Genomic DNA, 19,622 nt, shown 5'->3' with positions numbered 1-19,622 from the left:
AGAGAGAGGGGGAAGCAGGCTCTCTGCTGAGCAGAGAGCCTGATGCGGGGCTCGATCCCAGGAACCCGAGACCACAACCGGAGCCGAAGGCAGAGGCTCAACCCACTGAGCCACCCAGTTGCCCTATTATACCCATTTTGAACACTATTGTCAGATTATTTAAACAGAAAGAGTCTGATAACTTCACCTCAGGTGTCTGAAGTTTGAAACCCTGTTTTGCCACTAACAAATGGTGTTACCTTGGGCAAATCACCCAAACCTTGAAGTATCTCAAAATGAGTGCAGTTACACTCAGTGATGTTTAAAGTCCCTAAAATTCGAATCTACGATTTAGATCTCCCTAAAAAGCATTTTTCCATCACGGCACTTTTATAAGATAAACCTCAAGCTATACAGTCGGTAACACAGATCTTTTGACTTTTTCTGCTAGTATTTTTGACCAACACTTCAAAAAGTAACACTTGATCCAGATGGGTTGATGGTAAACCTTACTGAGGAGCGTCATCATATTTAAGCCTGAATCATTATATTTTCATGTGTATCCCTTGTTGCCTCAAAATATATCAGTATTTGTTGTACTAATATTAACATTATTATGATAAAGGCTAATGGTAATTCCAGACCTCCAGCCTAATTTAGTTCAAGGTCTTCTCAATAATAATTATCATTATTACTATTCATAGGATACTATGTGCCATACCTATGCTGGGTTCTTTAGGTCTCTGGCTCATGTAATCCTCACAGCCAGCTCCTGTTATTTTCTGTCTTTATAGGTCCTTTCTTATTCTATCTAAAAAATGTGGTGAATAGCACAAGGGAGGTAGTCTAGCAAAATTAATATCCTTCCTAGTTTGTGTGGCAGGCACAAGCCCTGAAAGAGGGAAAAAAGAACTGAGAGTTCTTTGACAGCAAATGTGAAAATAACATACATCAAACTTATGATTTCTGTGATTGTTTAATAACAAACTCTAGGTTCTCAGTTGCTTAATGATGAATTCCTAAACTTATAGCTTATCCAAATGAGTTTTGCAAGCTTGATTTCTTCTTCTTTTTTTTTTTTTTAAAGATTTTATTTATTTATTTGACAGACAGAGATCACAAGTAGGCAGAGCCAGGCAGAGAGAGAGGAGGAAGTAGGCTCTGCCAAGCAGAGAGCGCGATGCAGGGCTCAATCCCAGGACCCTGAGATCATGACCCGAGCTGAAGGCAGAGGCTCAACCCACTGAGCCACCCAGGTGCCCTGCAAGCTTGATTTCTTAAATCTTATCATCTAATTTTCATTTTCTTTTAAGTGTCACTAGAGTTAGAAAAGCTATGGTGTATTTATCATGTAACAGATTCACTTCTACACTGAAAAAAAATAAGGAAACCATAACAAGCCTCTCTTCACTGTTCCTTGTTATTACTCAGTATAGTATCAACAGTGTTAGATACCATGTTCAATTCATGTGTCTATTTTAGCTGTTTCAATTTTTTTCAGTTACATTATATTCACTGTTTATTCAAATTTCAACTACTTACTAAATTCCAAATGCCTAGCATGAGGGTATGAGGATAAAATTAATTTAATTAAGGTAACAAACAGGAAGAGTCAAGAAATATAACATTAATTATAATTGAAGGAACATGCCTTAAGCCGTCAAAATCATAAGAAGTTTGCGTAAGATTTACTACTTGCTCTTGGCCTCTGAGACAACTATGGCTATGTGAATGTATTCTACATTTGTTTATCCAAAAGACTAATAAACTTGTTGATTCTTATATCAATCTCAATATTTTGGTATCCACATATTATGGAGGCGGTAACAATGTCATATAAACTAAAGGATTTTCATGAAGTCATGAAAGTCAGAAGGAAAACAAATAGGCATTAGTTTTCACAATAAAAACTATTGGATTGCACCCCAGATTTTGCAAGGTAGAAACAAAATTGTAGTAGTAGTATTGTTTGTGTTAGGGGTAGAAAGTTAGCCAATGGTAATCTTTGGCACCTGTCTATCTAACAAAGCCACTAGAACTGTAGCAATTTTCACTTGTTCTCTGTCTTCGTTCAACAACACAGAAAGAAAAAAAAAATCAGTGCACTACAAATCAATGAAATAAACTGGCAAAGTAGTTTGGGGAATTGTGTAGGCTACTTTCACTCACTAGTTCATGTTTGCCACTAGTGCTATTTTCATGAATAAAAATCTGCAGGAAAATTGAAAAATTTTTACTGACAGGTGGTTAGAGCCCGTTTCTATATAAATCTACATTACACAAGAAATAAGATGGTATGTCAGAACAACTTTCTTGCTTTCAATCTCTACAGCTATTATTATATTGTTTTTTACTCTTAAAATAAGCAACTCTGGAGTATCAAGAATTTGCTATTAGGCGCTAAATGCAGGTCTCAATTTGGATATGCTCTTTAGGAAATTATTTCCAATACACCATCTTACAGTTCTGTTTTCTCTTACGATTTGTTGCTTGTGTATTTGAAAGAAAAAAAATTCTATAGCCAGTACCTATAACTACGGCACCCAGCCAGAGTGTAAATTCATGCCTTTGGTAAAAAGAGGAAGTAGAGAAGATATAAATGATGCTCTTAAGACAACCCAAAGCACATGCCCTAATGGCAGTCAGTAAGCAGCTGCTTCTTCATATTCAAATGCCATCATGTTCATATAAATATTGGGAAATTATGTTACAAAACCACAATTACATATTAGAAACCTTTTTAGAATAAATCAACATGTGAACTGTGAGAGAAGTCTAAAGATCTCAGAGGGAAAACAAGTAATATATACATACAATGACTACTATATCCAGAGATATATGTACCTAGGATAATGGATAATTATAAAATCTTATGTAAGTAAGAACATAAATGTGACAACTTCAAGCATAGATCAATTAATACATAAAGAGAATGGTGTCCCAGCAAGTGATTAGGTCTGTTTATAGCACAGGATTAATAAAGGTGGAGAAGGAAAATTCCTGTAAGACCTAGTGTGTTTGGAGCCACTCCATTTTTTTTTTTTTTTTTTGGACTAGGGACAGTTTAATCCAACTAGCCATGCTTTGGGAAGATTTATTACAGGATAAATGAAATGGGCTGGAAAAAGAGAGAATCTAGAGAAATTGGTTAGACTGCTACTGCAATAGCACTGGCAAGAGTGCTGATGTAATAAGGTGAGTAGATGTTTACAACCTACTGCAGGAATAGAAATTATACACATCAATTTAGGAAGCGATTTAATGCAGTGGATAAGAGCTGGAAACGTAAGTGCTAAATACATGTCAAAAATTATTATTATTAAAAGGATGTGGGAGGTTAAGGGAGAGAGAAGAATCAAGAACATTACTAGTGATTGAAACTATATAACTAAGGAGAGTGGTGGTAGCATTAAAAGAAATAGGTTCTAGGGGCGCCTGGGTGGCTCAGTGGGTTAAAGCCTCTGCCTTCGGGTCAGGTCCTGATCCCAGGGTTCTGGAATCGAGCCCCGCATTGGGCTCTCTCAGCAGGGAGCCTACTTCCCCCCTCTCTTTTTCTGCCTGCCTCTCTGCCTACTTGTGATCTCTGTCAAATAAATAATTAAGATCTTAAAAAAATAGGTTCTAAGCTGAAATGAATACCTCTAATATTAAAAATACTGAGTTTGAAGGTGTGGAGATACATATCTAGGTAAAAATATGCAGCTAATCATCAGAAGATTAGGTCTGATATGTGGGAGAGTGACAAAAAAGGAAGATATAATCCTAATAGCTCTGTATGTTGATGGACTGATTGAAGTTGTGGGTTTGGATAAGACTGCCAAGGGACGGAAGGGAAAAAAAGGGAAGAGAGGGAAATGTTAAAAGCAGACGAAGTGTTTCATATCCAAAGGCAAGATCTGCTATGTTAACAGAGTAAATAAGATATAATGTTATGTAGGAACTCCATAAACATTAGTTGAAAATTTCCTAAGTTACAAAAACTACTTTTAGTTTTATAATTTAATTCTACGACATATATATTTTCTAGAGAAAATAATATAATGATGATAGTATATAAAAAATAGTTTCAAGGTTTAATAAAGTATGATATATCTAAATTGCTATGCTAATTATTATTTATTAAAATATTTTCTTTTTTTCTCTCTTTCTTTCGAGAGCATGAATGCAAGTGGGGGTAGAAGGAGGGGAAGAGAGAGAACCTCAAACAGACTCCCTGCTGAGCACAAAGACTGATGATGCAGGGCTCTATCTCACAACCCTGAGCTGAAATCAGGAGTTAGATGCTTAAAGACTGAGCCACCTAGGCACCCCAAATACTACTGATTTTTTTCTTGTGGTTGCTCTCCCATTCTCAGATCTATGTAAAAACAAAACAAAACAAAACAAAACAAAACCCAAAAAACAAAAAACAAAACTAGTCTGCCTTCTGTAACTAATATAACATGCATTTTCAACAGAACATATAATTTCTTAAAAATACTCCACAAAGCTCTATAGAAACAATCTCTATCTTCAGATTACAGTAAGATTATAAAATGGTATTTAATATATTCATAAATCACAGCTTCTGAGTCTCAGATTCCCCATTGGTCTAAATTAAGACCAATGGACTAGAATATTTCTAAACTACTTACCAGTACTAATAAATAAAAATAGAGTCTTTTTTTTTTTTTGTAGAATTCTATTTACTCCTTTGAGAGAGCTGGAGAGAGAGAGAGCACAAGCTGGGTAAGGGGCAGAGAGTTAGGGAGAGAGAGAATGTCAAGCATATTCTGTGCTGAGCATGGAGTCCAACATGGGGCTCAATCTCAACACCCTGAAATCATGAGCTGAGTTGAAATTAAGAGTCAGACACTTAACTGACTGAACCACCCACGTGCCCCGAAAATATAATCTTAATAAAAGTACTGCTTGGATATAAAGAAAGTCTGGCTCCGGGTATTGAAAGAAAAAAACAAAAGCAAAACTGGAGGCAGGGCAGGTCAGCATCAGATACTCTATGGGTGAAAGAGCTGTCTGTAACTAGAGAGGTGAAGTTCAGGGTAGACAGCAAGGACGAGTATGAGACAAAATAAACTGCAAACATACCCAGGATAAGGAGGGGAATTCATTCAGGTAAAGGAGGGGAATTCATTCAGGTATAGGGGTGACTGGTAGCCTATACATTACATCTAGCCAATAAAGTCTGCTACATAGCTTCTTTCAAGCTGTTTCTATAGTATCTCCTCTGTGCCCACAAGCTGGTATTCCACACGGTCTCAGATGCTAAAATTTTATGCAAGATAGTTTAAATACACTATTATCATAAAAGGCATAAGGCAGCTTTTCAAATTCAAGTATTATCCCTTACAGTAGCCATTCTGAGCTACTACCACTACTTTGTACAAGTTAGGAACAAATTAAAAAAAAAAACACACACAAGCAAGTGTGAAACTGAGACTATTAAAAGAATGTTGAAGGCACCTGGGTGGCTCAGTTGGTTACTGGTCTGCCTTCGCTTAGATCATTGATCTGAGGGTCCTGCTCAGCAGTGAGTCTGCTTCTCCCGCTACCCCTACACCCTATTCATGCTCTCAAGCAAGGCTCTCTTTTGCTCTCTCACATAAATAAATAAATTCTTAAAAAAAAAAAAAAGAATGCTGGTTTTCCCTGAAGTATAATTAAGTCCAGTTGCTTAAATTACAACAAAGAAAAACCTAAAACAACCTACATAGTAATTCTATAAAAATAATCAAGTATTTACAAAACATACATTTCCAAAATTTAGTTGTTGTATCTAGTATGAAAGACTAGATCTTCAAGTATCTAAATCTCAAATTGTGATAGTTGCAAAACAGTAATAATAAAGACGTCAACAAAAGACAGAATAAAAATAAAAATTATGAGGACTAAGCATGAAAGACTAAAAAATTGAGAAAAGCTGGGCTGGACACAGAAGTACTGGAATTCATAGTGATATTATATAATCTCTAAAAGGAGATTTGTTGGCCCAAGTCATTTGTATGTTCACATATGCTTTTTAATTCTTCTGTGATCAATCTTCTCTTTCATTTAATTATGAAATACTTATCGAACTTGTCAGCTACTTTCTGCTTTAACAAGCTTCAATAGATAAATCTGCTATACTACTGCTCAGCAACTTAAACACTTCTTTGTGCTTCTTCAATCTTTTGAATAAATTTCCAAATGGTTATCATTTAGTTTATTAAGTAAGGATTTACATCCTACTTCCAAACATATTTGAAGTAACGTATAAAATTTAATATAAAAAACGTAAATATATTAAAAAATAGCACTGCCACGGATAAAAACAGTAGACACCAGGGGGAGGACTCAAGATGGCGGATAAGTAGCAGGCTGAGACTACTTCAGCTAGCAGGAGATCAGCTAGATAGCTTATCTAAAGTTGCAAACACCTAAAAATCCAACAGGAGATCAAAGAGCAGAGCAGCAATTCTAGAAACAGAAAATCAACACTTTCTGAAAGGTAGGACTGGCGGAGAAGAGTATCCAAAGCGATGGAAAGATAGAACGCGAGGGGAGGGGCCGGCTTCCAGCAAGCGATGGAGCAACGGAGCACAAAATCAGGACTTTAAAAAGTCTGTTCCACTGAGGGACATCGCTCCAGAGGCTAAAACGGGGTGAAGCCCACACGCAGTCAGTGTGGCCCCAGGTCCCGCGGGGTCACGGAAGGATCAAGGGTGTCTGAGTTTCGCAGAGCTTGCAGGTATTAGAACGGGGAAGCAAGCTACAGAGGCAGAGCGAAGGAGTGAGCTCCCAGCTCGGGATTACCTTGAACCGGACACAGGCTTGGTGAGCTCAGAGCGTGGCCGGAGGCCAGAGAGACAGGAGTAATTGGGCGCTGTTTTCTGAGGGCGCACTGAGGAGAGGGGCCTCGGGCTCTAGGCTCCTCTGGGCCGGAGACCGAGAGCCAGCCATTTTTATTCCTGTCCTCTGGAAACCTACGGAAAGTGCTCGGGGAACAAAAACTCCTGAAAGCAAACCCAAGCGGATTACTCAGCCCAGCCCTTGGTAAGGGCGGTGCAATTCCGCCTGGGGTAAAGACACTTCAGAATCACTACAACAGGCCCCTCCCCCAGAAGATCAACAAGAAATCCAGCCAAGACCAAGTTCACCTACCAAGGAGTACAGGTTCAATACCAAGGAGAGCAGCGGAATTCCAGAGGAGGAGAAAGCAAAGCACAGAACTCACAGCTTTCTCGCCATGATTCTTTAGTCTTGGAGTTAATTTAATTTTTTTTTCTTTTTCAATTTTTTTTTCATCTTCTGCTAAATTTTTTAAATTTTTACCCTTTTCTTTTTTTAACATTTTTAACTAGTTTATCTAATATGTATACATATATTTTTTCTTTTTTATACTTTTTCTTTAATCATTTTCCCTTTTCTTTTTTTTTCTCTCTCTCTCTTTTTTTTTTTTCTTACTGAACCTCTTTTAATCCCCTTTCTCCCCCCTCACGATTTGGGATCTCTTCTGATTTGGTTAAAGCATATTTTCTAGGGTTGTTGTCATGCTTTGAGTATTTTACTTGCCCCTTCATATACTCTTATCTGGACAAAATGACAAGGCAGAAAAATTCACCACAAAAAAAAAAAAGAACAAGGGGCAGTACCGAAGGCTAGGGACCTAATCAATACAGACATTGGTAATATGTCAGATCTACAGTTAAGAATGATGATTCTCAAGGTTTTAGCCGGGCTCAAAGAAGGCATGGAAGATATTAGAGAACCCCACTCGGGAGATATAAAAGCCATTTCTGGAGAAATAAAAGAACTAAAATTTAAACAAGTTGAAATAAAAAAAGCTATTAATGAGGTGCAATCAAAAATGGAGGTTCCCACTGCTAGGATAAATGAGGCAAAAGAAAAAATTAGCGATATAGATGACCAAATGATAGAGAATAAAGAAGCTGAGCAAAAGAGGGACAAACAGCTACTGGACCACGAGGGGAGAATTCGAGAGATAACTGACACCATAAGATAAAACAACATTAGAATAATTGGGATTCCAGAAGAAGAAGAAAGAGAGAGGGGAGCAGAAGTTATACAGGAGAGAATTACTGGAGAGAATTTTCCCAATATGGCAAAGGGAACAAGCATCAAAGTACAGGAGGAGCAGAGAACGCCCCTCAAAATCATTAGGAATAGGTCTACAACCCGACATGTAATAGTAAAATTTACAAGTCTTAGTGACAAAGAGAAAATCCTGAAAGCAGCACAGGAAAAGATGTCTGTAACATACAATGATAAAAATATTAGACTGGCAGCGGACTTATCCACAGAGACCTGGCAGGCCAGAAAGAGCTGGCATGATATATTCAGAGCACTAAACGAGAAAAACATGCAGCCAAGAATACAATATCCAGCTAGGCTATCATTGAAAATAGAAGGAGAGATAAAAAGCTTCCAGGACGGGGGCACCTGAGTGGCTCAGTGGGTTAGGCCGCTGCCTTCGGCTCAGGTCATGATCTCAGAGTCCTGGGATCGAGTCCCGCATCGGGCTCTCTGCTCAGCAGGGAGCCTGCTTCCCTCTCTCTCTCTGCCTGCCTCTCTGTCTACTTGTTATTTCTGTCAAATAAAAAAAAAAAAATTAAAAAAAAAGCTTCCAGGACAAACAAAAACTGAAAGAATTTGCAAATACCAAACCAGCTCTACAGGAAATATTGAAAGGGGCTTTCTAAGCAAAGAGAGAGCCTAAAAGTGGTAGATCAGAAAGGAACAGAGACAATATACAGTAATAGTCACCTTACAGGCAATACAATAGCACTAAATTCGTATGTCTCAATAGTTACCCTCAATGTTAATGGGCTAAATGCCCCAATCAAAAGACACAGGGTATCAGAATGGATAAAAACAAAACCCATCTATATGTTGCCTACAAGAAACTCATTTTAGACCCGAAGAAATCTCCAGATTTAAAGTGAGGGGGTGGAAAAGAATTTACCATGCTAATGGACATCAGAAAAAAGCAGGAGTGGCAATCCTTATATCAGATCAATTAGATTTTAAGCCAAATACTATAATAAGAGATGAGGAAGGACACTATACCATACTCAACGGATCTGTCCAACGAGAAGATCTAACAATTTTAAATATCTATGCCCCCAAGGTGGGAGCAGCCAACTATATAAACCAATTAATAACAAAATCAAAGAAACACAACAACAATAATACAAACATAGTAGGGGACTTTAACACTCCCCTCACTGAAATGGACAGATCATCCAAGCAAAAGATCCGCAAGGAAATAAAGACCTTAAATGACACACTGGACCAGATGGACATAACAAATATATTCAGAACATTTCATCCCAAAGCAAAAGAATACACACTCTTCTCTAGAGCACATGGAACATTCTCAGAATAGATCACATCATCGGTCCTAAATCAGGACTCAACCGGTATCAAAAGATTGGGATCATTACCTGCATATTTTCAGACCACAACGCTCTGAAGCTAGAACTCAACCACAAGAAGAAATGTGGAAAAAACCCAAGTACGTGGAGACTAAACTGCATCCTTCTAAAGAATGAATGGGTCAACCAGGAAATTAAAGAATTGAAAAAAATTCATGGAAAAAAATGATAATGAAAACACAACGGTTCAAAACCTGTGGGACACAACAAAGGCAGTCCTGAGAAGAAAATATATAGCGGTACAAGCCTTTCTCAAGAAACAAGAAAGGTCTCAGGTACACAACCTAACCCTACACTTATAGGAGCTGGAGAAAGAACAAGAAAGAAACCCAAAACCCAGCAGGAGAAGAGAAATCATAAAGATCAGAGCAGAAATCAATGAAATAGAAACCAAAAATCAATAGAACAAATCAACGAAACTAGAAGCTGGTTCTTTGAAAGAATTAATAAAATTGATAAACCCCTGGCCAGACTTACCAAAAAGAAAAGAGAAAGGACCCAAATAAATAAAATCATGAATGAAAGAGGAGAGATCACAACTAACACCAAAGAAATACAGACAATTATAAGAACATACTATGAGCAACTCGATACCAACAAATATGACTATCTGGAAAAAATGGATGCATTCCTAGAGACATATAAACTACCACAACTGAACCAGGAAGAAATACAAAGCCTGAACAGGCCCAAAACCAGTAAGGAGATTGAAACAGTCATCAAAAATCTCCAAACAAACAAAAGCCCAGGGCCAGACGGCTTCCCGGGGGAATTCTACCAAACATTTTAAGAAGAACTAATTCCTATTCTCCTGAAACTGTTCCAAAAAATAGAAATGGAAGGAAAACTTCCAAACTCATTTTACGAGGCCAGCATCACCTTGATCCCAAAACCAGACAAGGATCCCATCAAAAAAGAGAGCTATAGACCAATATCCTTGATGAACACAGATGCGAAAATTCTCACCAAAATACTAGCCAATAGGATTCAGCAGTACATTAAAAGGATTATTCACCACGACCAAGTGGGATTTATTCCAGGGCTGTAAGGTTGGTTCAACATCCGCAAATCAATCAGTGTGATACAACACATCAATAAAAGAAAGAACAAGAACCATAGGATACTCTCAATAGATGCTGAAAAAGCATTTGACAAAGTACAGCATCCCTTCCTGATCAAAACTCTTCAAAGTGTAGGGATAGAGGACACATACCTCAATATTATCAAAGCCATCTATGAAAAACCCACCGCAAATATCATTCTCAATGGAGAAAAACTGAAAGTTTTTCTGCTAAGGTCAGGAACACGGCAGGCATGTCCATTATCACCACTGCTATTCAACATAGTACTAGAAGTCCTAGCCTCAGCAATCAGACAACAAAAGGAAATTAACGGCACCCAAATTGGCAAAGAAGAAGTCAAACTATCACTCTTCGCAGAGGATATGATACTATATGTGGAAAACCCAAAAGACTCCACTCCAAAACTGCTAGAAATTCTACAGGAATTCAGTAAAGTGTCAGGATATAAAATCAATGCACAGAAATCAGTTGCATTTCTCTACACCAACAACAAGACAGAAGAAAGAGAAATTAAGGAGTCAATCCCATTGACAATTGCACCCAAAACCATAAGATAGGACCTAAGAATAAACCTAACCAAAGACGCACAGAATCTATACTCAGAAAACTATAAAGTACTCATGAAAGAAATTGAGGAAGACACAAAGAAATGGAAAAATGTTCCATGCTCCTGGATTGGAAGAATAAATATTGTGAAAATGTCTATGCTACCTAAATCAATCTACACAATTAATGGAATTCCTATCAAAGTACCATCCATCTTTTTCAAAGAAATGAAACAAACAATCCTAAAATTTATACGGAACCAGAAAAGACCTCGAATAGCCAAAGGAATATTGAAAAAGAAAGCCAAAGTTGGTGCCATCACAATTCCGGACTTCAAGTTCTATTACAAAGCTGTCATTGTCAAGACAGCATGGTACTGGCACAAAAACAGACACATAGATCAATGGAACAGAATAGAGAGCCCAGAAATAGACCCTCAACTCTATGGTCAACTATCTTTGACAAAGCAGGAAAGAATGTCCAATGGGAAAAAGACAGCCTCTTCAATAAATTGTGTTGGGAAAACTGGACATCCACATGCAGAAAAATGAAATTGGACCATTTCCTTGCACCACACACAAAAACAGACTCAAAATGGATGAAAGACCTCAATGTGAGAAAGGAATCCATCAAAATCCTTGAGGAGAACACAGGCAGCAACCTCTTCGACCTCAACCACAGCAACATCTTCCTAGGAACATCACCAAAGGCAAGGGAAACAAGGGCAAAAATGAACTACTGGGATTTTATCAAGATCAAAAGCTTTTGCACAGCAAAGGAAACAGTTAACAAAACCAAAAGACAACTGACAGAATGGGAGAAGATATTTTCAAACGATGTATCAGATAAAGGGCTAGTGGCAAATTGAACACCCAAAGAACAAATAATCCAATCAAGAAATGGGCAGAGGACATGAACAGACATTTCTGCAAAGAAGACATCCAGATGGCCAACAGACACATGAAAAAGTGCTCCATATCACTCGGCATCAGGGAAATACAAATCAAAACCACAATGAGATATCACCTCACACCAGTCAGAATGGCTAAAATTAACAAGTCAGGAAATGACAGATGCTGGTGAGGATGTGGAGAAAGGGGAACCCTCCTACAATGTTGGTGGGAATGCAAGCTGGTGTAACTACTCTGGAAAAGAGCTTGGAGGTTCCTCAACATGTTCAAAATAGAACTGCCTTATGACCCAGAAACTGCACTACTGGGTATTTACCCTAAAGATACAAACGTAGTGATCCGATGGGGCACGTGCATCCAAATGTTTATATCAGCAATGTCCACAATAGCCAAACTATGGAAAGAACCTAGATGTCCATCAACAGATGAACTGATCAAGAAGATGTGGTATATATACACAATGGAATACTATGCAGCCATCAAAAGAAATGAAATCTTGCCATTTGTGATGACGGGAATGGAACTAGAGGGTATCGTGATTAGCGAAAAAAGTTAAGCGGAGAAAGACAACTATCATATGATCTCCCTGATATGAGGAAGTGGGATGCAACATGGGGGTTAAGGGGGTAGGAGAAGAATAAATGAAACAAGATGGGATTGGATGGGAGACAAAGCATAAATGACTCAATCTCACAAAACAAACTGAAGGTTGCTGGGGGGAGGAGGGTTGGGAGAAGGGGGGTGGGGTTATGGACACTGGGGAGGGTATGTGCTATGGGGAGTGCTGTGAAGTGTGTAAACCTGGTGATTCACAGACCTGTACCCCTGGGGATAAAAATATATTATATGTTTATAAAAAATAAAAAATTAAAAACAAAAGAAAACAGTAGACACCATCTAGAGGGAACAGGAATTAGATGAGCTAATTTTGAAAACTGGATGATGAGTGTGAATATAAATTCACTGGCAGGCAGGCTAAAGAGTGGTGCATGTACTAAAAGAAATAGACGTTTTTCTATTAAAAAAAAATCTTCCCTGGCATTAAGCTAAAAAAAATCCATCTTGCAGATCTTTCTATAAGGGGCTTAGAAGACATAGTAGACAATCACTTTTAACAATAGTTTAGTAAAATCCACCAAAATAGTATAAAAATAGATGTTTTAAAGAATGCTTCTGTAAATAGCTATTAATAAGAAAACTAGCAGTTTTAGTAGAGAAATATCAGTAGTGTATAGGTTATAAGGGCTGACTACAATCTTGTATATATCAATCACTAGTCATGTAATTTTTGCAAGTCATTTAACTCCTTATCTATAAACCAAGGATAACAACATATCCTTGCCTCACGACCAGAATTTGAAGGATTAAACAACAATACTGTATATGAGAATGTCTAAGTGCTATCCTAACAGAAGTTATTACTATTATCATCACTACTACTGCCATCATAAGAGTTAAAAATCTTGGACAAAATATGGAGATAGACAGACCCACCATAAAAAGCCATTGGTAGTACTTTGTCTCTCGGCCCAACAATTCAAATTTTCCACGCAGCAGTCAGAATAATTTTTATAATAAACCATAAGTGATTGCCTTGCCTAAATCTTCCAGTCACCCATTAACTTCAAGATATAATTAAACGCAGGGCCAATTTTGTGGGTATGAGATCTCTGCAGTCAGTAAAGGGCCTGCATTTAGAAGGGCTTTGTGCTTGGTGTAATGATTGTCTGCTGCAGTCCTGAAATTTTTTTTTTAATTTCTTTTCAGCGTAACAGTATTCCTTGTTTTTGCACCACACCCAGTGCTCCATGCAATACATGCCCTCTATAATACCCACCACCTGGCTCCCCCAACCTCCCCCCTCCCCCCACCCCTTCAAAACCCTCAGGTTGTTTTTTCAAAGTCCATAGTCTCTCATGGTTCACTTCCCCGTCCAATTTCCCCCAACTCCCTTCTCCTCTCCATCTTCCCATGTCCTCCATGTTATTCGTTATGCTCCACAAATACGTGAAACCAAATGATAATTGACTCTCTCTGCTTGACTTAGTTCACTCAGCATAATCTCTCCCAGTCCCGTCCATGTTACTACAAAAGTTGGGTATTCGTCCTTTCTGATGGAGGCATAATACTCCATAGTGTATATGGACCCCATCCTCCTTATCCATTCGTCCGTTGAAGGGCATCGTGGTTCTTTCCACAGTTTGGTGACCATGGCCATTGCCGCTATGAACACTGGGGTGCAGATGGCCCCTCTTTTCACTACATCTGTATCTTTGGGGTAAACACCCAGTAGTGCAATTGCAGGGTTATAGGGAAGCTCTATTTTTAATTGCTTGAGGAATCTCCACACTGTTCTCCAAAGTTGCTGTCCTGAAATTTTTAATGATTTATGAAGAGGGGCCCCAGCTTGTCATTTTGCACTTGTCGGACAAATTACGTAGCTGATCCTGATCAAACCCCTGGAAATAAGATTCAAAGTCCTTCAGAATATACCTTATATTTACCTCTTCAGCTATTCTAGGGTTCATTCTAAACAGCTGTTAGCTACCAAAATATCCCATTCTCTTTCAATCTCCTTTGTCTCTGCTCACAGAGTCTCTTGCCTTTCCCCCTTTTTATTACAATAAAAAGTGTGCAAAGCAAATGGGTCTCCTGTAAAATCTTCAAATATGGTCTTACTTCCAGAATACTGTTGCATTTTGCAAAGGCATTTAAGACAGGTGTTGAAATACTAAGCTCTGATAAATCCATGAGTATGATGGTATCTTATTAAAAAAAACAAACCTGCAAAATGAAGAACAGAAGTGGACAGGATAAGGTAAAGAAGTGTACTGTTGCTGTTTTTACTTCTTCAATATCACACTGAGTATAGTGTTTTGAGTGACACTGTTCAAAAGACAGAATTACCATCTCAAAACAACAGCTCTCAGAGCTTCTTATTTAATTGGTTCTGCGATGGTGCACAAGCATCAGTAGTTTTTTTTTTTTTTTTTTAAGTTCCCCCAGGTGATTCTAATGTATACCCAGGGCTAAGAACTACTGAATTACAAAAACTTTAAAGAGCAGTTAGTTAAATGAGATGTAGCAGCTCAAGGTGTTGAGGTATAAATAACCCAACTAATTACCAGAGCTGGACTGAAGGAGAAGCCTATTTAATGGACAATGTAAATTAAGATAAACAGGCCAGAGTTTAAAGTAAATCAAACTGAAAAGATTAGATACATTATAGCACTTGCAGTATTTTGGATTCACCTTGACTATTTCTGAGTTCTGAATGGATTAAACAATGTCCATACATGTTAAAAGGTGAGTAGTGTGAAACTACCATTTGAACACCTGAGAAGATTATAGACAAATATTACATGATTATGGACATTTTATTTTTAACACCAACTTAGCACATTTTCTACAGCCTTGCTGAATATTTTTCCCTCAACAATCTTGTATTTGGCAGATAAGAGTTCACGATTCACTCAAACAATAAGCAATATGTTAACCCACAAAATGACCATGAGGCCTGCAGTACTAAGACCAAAAAATTGGTATGTTCAGAAAATATCTGGGAATAATTCCTCAATTAAAAAACAACAACAACAACAAACATTAGCTAGCCAAGAAGATGACAGGATAAAGTTCTTAAAAGAGGGAATACTGCTCACAATTGAAATGGAGCAAATGATACATTAAGTACACAGATGTGCTAAGTATTCAAGGATAGAAGAAGAAATTAACCAGCTTTAACTGGTAGGCTTTCTAAAGTTACAGTTAAGTTCTCCTAGAGAGAAATATATTCTTTTAAAAAAAAAGATTTTATTATTTGAGAGAGAGTAAACATGAGCACGGGGAGGGGTACAGGGGTGAAGAGAATCTCAAGCAGGCTCTCTGTGACATGGGCCTTAATCCCAGGACTCTGAGATCATGACCTGAGCTGAAATCAAGAATTGGGCATTTAGCTGACTGAGACACCCAGGTGCCCCCAAGAAAGAGGTTCTTAAAAAGAGAGAATAATGATTTATTGGGGGTGCCTGGGTGGCTCAGTGGGTTAAGCCGCTGCCTTCGGCTCAGGTCATGATCTCAGGGTCCTGGGATCGAGTCCCGCATCGGGCTCTCTGCTCAGCAGGGAGCCTGCTTCCTTCTCTCTCTCTCTGCCTGCCTCTCAGTGTACTTGTAATTTCTCTCTGTCAAATAAATAAATAAAATCTTTAAAAAAAATAATAATGATTTATGGGTGCATGGTGTAATTGAAAGAACACAGGCTTTGAAGACAGGTAGATCTGGGTTTGAGTTCTGACTTAATCACTTACACAGTAGCTACAGAATCTTGGTCAAAGTGCTTAAACTGTGATCTCAGTTTTTTTCATCTGAAAAAGGGATTAACTGGTAAAACGTTAATTGTGGTTAATGCTGAATGACAGGTACACAAGGACACATCATGCTACTTTTTCTAATTTTGTGTATGCTTAATATTTTCCATAATAAACAAGTTAAAATAATATATATCTTGATGGGTTAGGGTAAGGATTAGAAATGTGATAAATGTATTATAGACAATAAATGAATTCATTTACTTTTTCTAACATAGTTTTCCTTCTGTTACCTCTACTCTCATTTTTTCTAGTCATGCTGTTCAACTATACCACCACCCCACTATCATTCCATATCACAATCTATGGAAAATTCAACCATGCTTTGTTATTGACATCTCTGGCATCTTGCCAAAAGACTCATTCTCCACAGCAAATCCTACCTAAAATCACTGTGTGTGATTTCAGTAGCTATTGTAAGGATCTATTTTATATTTTTATACTTTAGCAAGAGGCTTTCATTGAGGTTAAACAAAAACCTTGTTGTTAAACCCTTGAACTGTCCCTGCTCCCCTTCCCCCAGGAGAGTCACTTAAAAACAAGTCCAGGAAACCAGCTCCAGGTAACAAAGCCCAGATACAAGGGTTGGTCAGGCCAGCTGGAGACATCTGATCAGTGGGGGCTTGCATACTGTCTCCCTAGCTATTAAGGAGTGTCCCCCTCACCCCCGCCCTTTGGGAGCCTTTTTGGCGCCAATCCTAATCAAGGTGTAATAGGATGGTTCTAATGTCTACTAGGGTAAATTGTAACTCAACTGGTCACCTAGCATCACTGTGGAGTTTCCTGTGTGTGTGTGACAATCTCATTGGTCACCTGTGCGTGGCCAGGGAAGACCGCATGGCCTTTGCCTTTAAAAGCTAGTCTGTGAAACAGAGAAGGGACGCCCTCTCTTGTAAGAGGTGCGTCCCCAAACGTTTGGTTAGATTCTTGATGCCTGGCATGAAATAAAGCTTTGTTTGACCTTCACTTTGTATCAGTCTCACTCCTTTAATCACGGACCCGTTATTGGGGCATAACACTATCTTCTCACTGCCACACATTAGTACTTTGTCATCACCTGGATGATAAATAAATGCTTATTCTACCTTGAAATCTTAAAATCCCCCTCTATGACAGTCTCCAGGTCTTCCAACCTTGCATACTCTATCCACGACATCCATTCTTCAAAGTCACATGGGATTTTATTTTATTTCTTATTTAAATTTTGTTAGTTAAGATACAGTGCAATATTGGTTTCTGGAGTAGAATTCAGTGATTCATCACTTACAAACAACACCCAGTGCTCATCACGACTACCCTCTTTAATAGTATTTTAACTATTAACTTCATATATATCATCTAACTTACTGCTCTTGAAATCTCCAAGTACAGTGTTTCATTTTGTGATCATGATCACAGTCATTAAGCCCTGTCATTTTCAGTACACCTGCTTTTCACCTGCAGATATCGTTTTAAGCCATCTATTAGTTGATTCCTGACCTCCCTTCCTTCACTAACCACGGCTTACCACTTAAAATAATAATCACTAGCCTGGCCAATTTCTTTCTCCCTTTCTGTTTTCTCATCTGCTAAGTGAAGCTCCAACTCTGGACCAATGCTCCCAGTGCCACCTCTGCTAATATACTCTGGTGACTGCATGATCCTGAAGAAAATCACACAACTACAAATTAGCAACAATACAAATTCATAATCTCCAACCTCAGCCAAGCACTCAGCAACATCTATGGACCCTCTTGATTTGTATGTAGTATTTCTTCCTATTCTGCACAGTGAATATTCCAAACCCACTATCTATCTAAATTCCCATAACTAGACTCTCCCAGCCAAGCAGAAAACTTAGCTCTGCTTTTAAAAAGTTTTCCTTTCCATAGACAAAAAGATATTAATCTTTCTGAAGGTATAGTTAACTCTTTAAAACCCCTCTACAGAGGTCAGATATCAGCTTCAAAAGAGGAGAGCTTAGTTCTGAACTCTAAATACTGTGCCATCTATACTCTGATTGTGGTAATATGCACATTTGTGGTGGGCAATGAAAGTAAATACACCACCAAGTACGGAAATGCCTTTCACGATCGTATATGGACTACTGACATATGAAGCATTCCAGGTGTAAAAACAAACAAACAAAAACACCTAATGTGTAATGAGATACTAAAGATGGACTCTTCTCTCTCAAATAGCTCTGAAAGAAACAGAAGGAAAACTTCCAAACTCATTCTACGAAGCGAGCATTACGTTGTTCCCCAAATCAGACAAAGACTCCACTAAAAATGAGAATTACAGGCCAATATCCCTGATGAACATGGATGCAAAAATTCTCAATAAAATACTAGCAAATTGAATTTAACAGTATTTTATTTTATTATTTTTTTTTAAATTTTTTTTTTTTTTTTTATTCACCACCATCAAATGGAGTTCATTCCTGGACTGAAGGGGTGGTTCAACATCACGAATCAATCAACATGACACACTACATTAATAAAAAAAAAGGATAAGAACCATATGACCCTCTCAATAGATGCAGAAAAAGTATCTGACAAAATACACTGTATTTTCTTGATAAAAACCCTCAACAAAATAGGGATAGATAATAGATGGAACGTATCTCAACATCATAAACGCCATATACAAAACATCCACAGGAAATATGGGGAGCCTTTCCTCTATAGTCAGGAACAAGACAAGGATATCTACTCTCACCATTACTATTTAACATAGTAATGGAAGTCTTACCCTCAGCAATTAGGCAAAATAAATAAAGAGCACCCAAATTGGCAAGGAAGAAGTCAAACTTTCACTATTTGCAGAAAACATGATACTCTATGTAGAAAACCCAAAAGACTCCACCAAAAATGGCTAGAACTAATATATGAACTTAGCAAAGTTGCAGGATATAAAATCAATGTAGAGAAATCTGTTCCAGTTCTATACATGAATAACAAAGCAGCAGAAAAAGAAATCAAGGAATTGATCCCATTTGCAACTGAACCAAAAACATTGACACCTAGGAATAAACGTAACTAAGAATGTAAAAGATCTGTATTCTGAAAACAATGGAACACTTATGAAAGAAATTGAAGAGGACACAAAGAAATGGAAAAAAATTTCCATGCTCATGGAATGGAAGAACAAACACTGTTAAAATGTCTACACTCCTCAAAGCAATCTACACATTTAATGAAATCCCTATCAAAATACCAACAGCATTTTTCACAGAGCTAGAACAAACAATCCTGAAATTTGTATGGAACCACAAGAGACCCTTAATAGCCAAAGCAATTCTGAAAAAGAAAAACAAAACAAGGA

General features: G+C 37.9%; 1 protein-coding gene across 1 annotated transcript in view; it reads right to left on the bottom strand.

The window, feature by feature from the left end:
* Positions 1 to 19,622, bottom strand: part of DIAPH2 (diaphanous related formin 2) — a 958,873-nt gene that overhangs the window by 304,162 nt on the left and 635,089 nt on the right. The window lies entirely within an intron of this gene.

Source organism: Mustela erminea, chromosome X (assembly GCF_009829155.1).
Source record: "Mustela erminea isolate mMusErm1 chromosome X, mMusErm1.Pri, whole genome shotgun sequence".
Lineage (NCBI taxonomy): Eukaryota > Metazoa > Chordata > Mammalia > Carnivora > Mustelidae > Mustela > Mustela erminea.
This window is presented reverse-complemented; position numbering and strand designations above follow the sequence as displayed.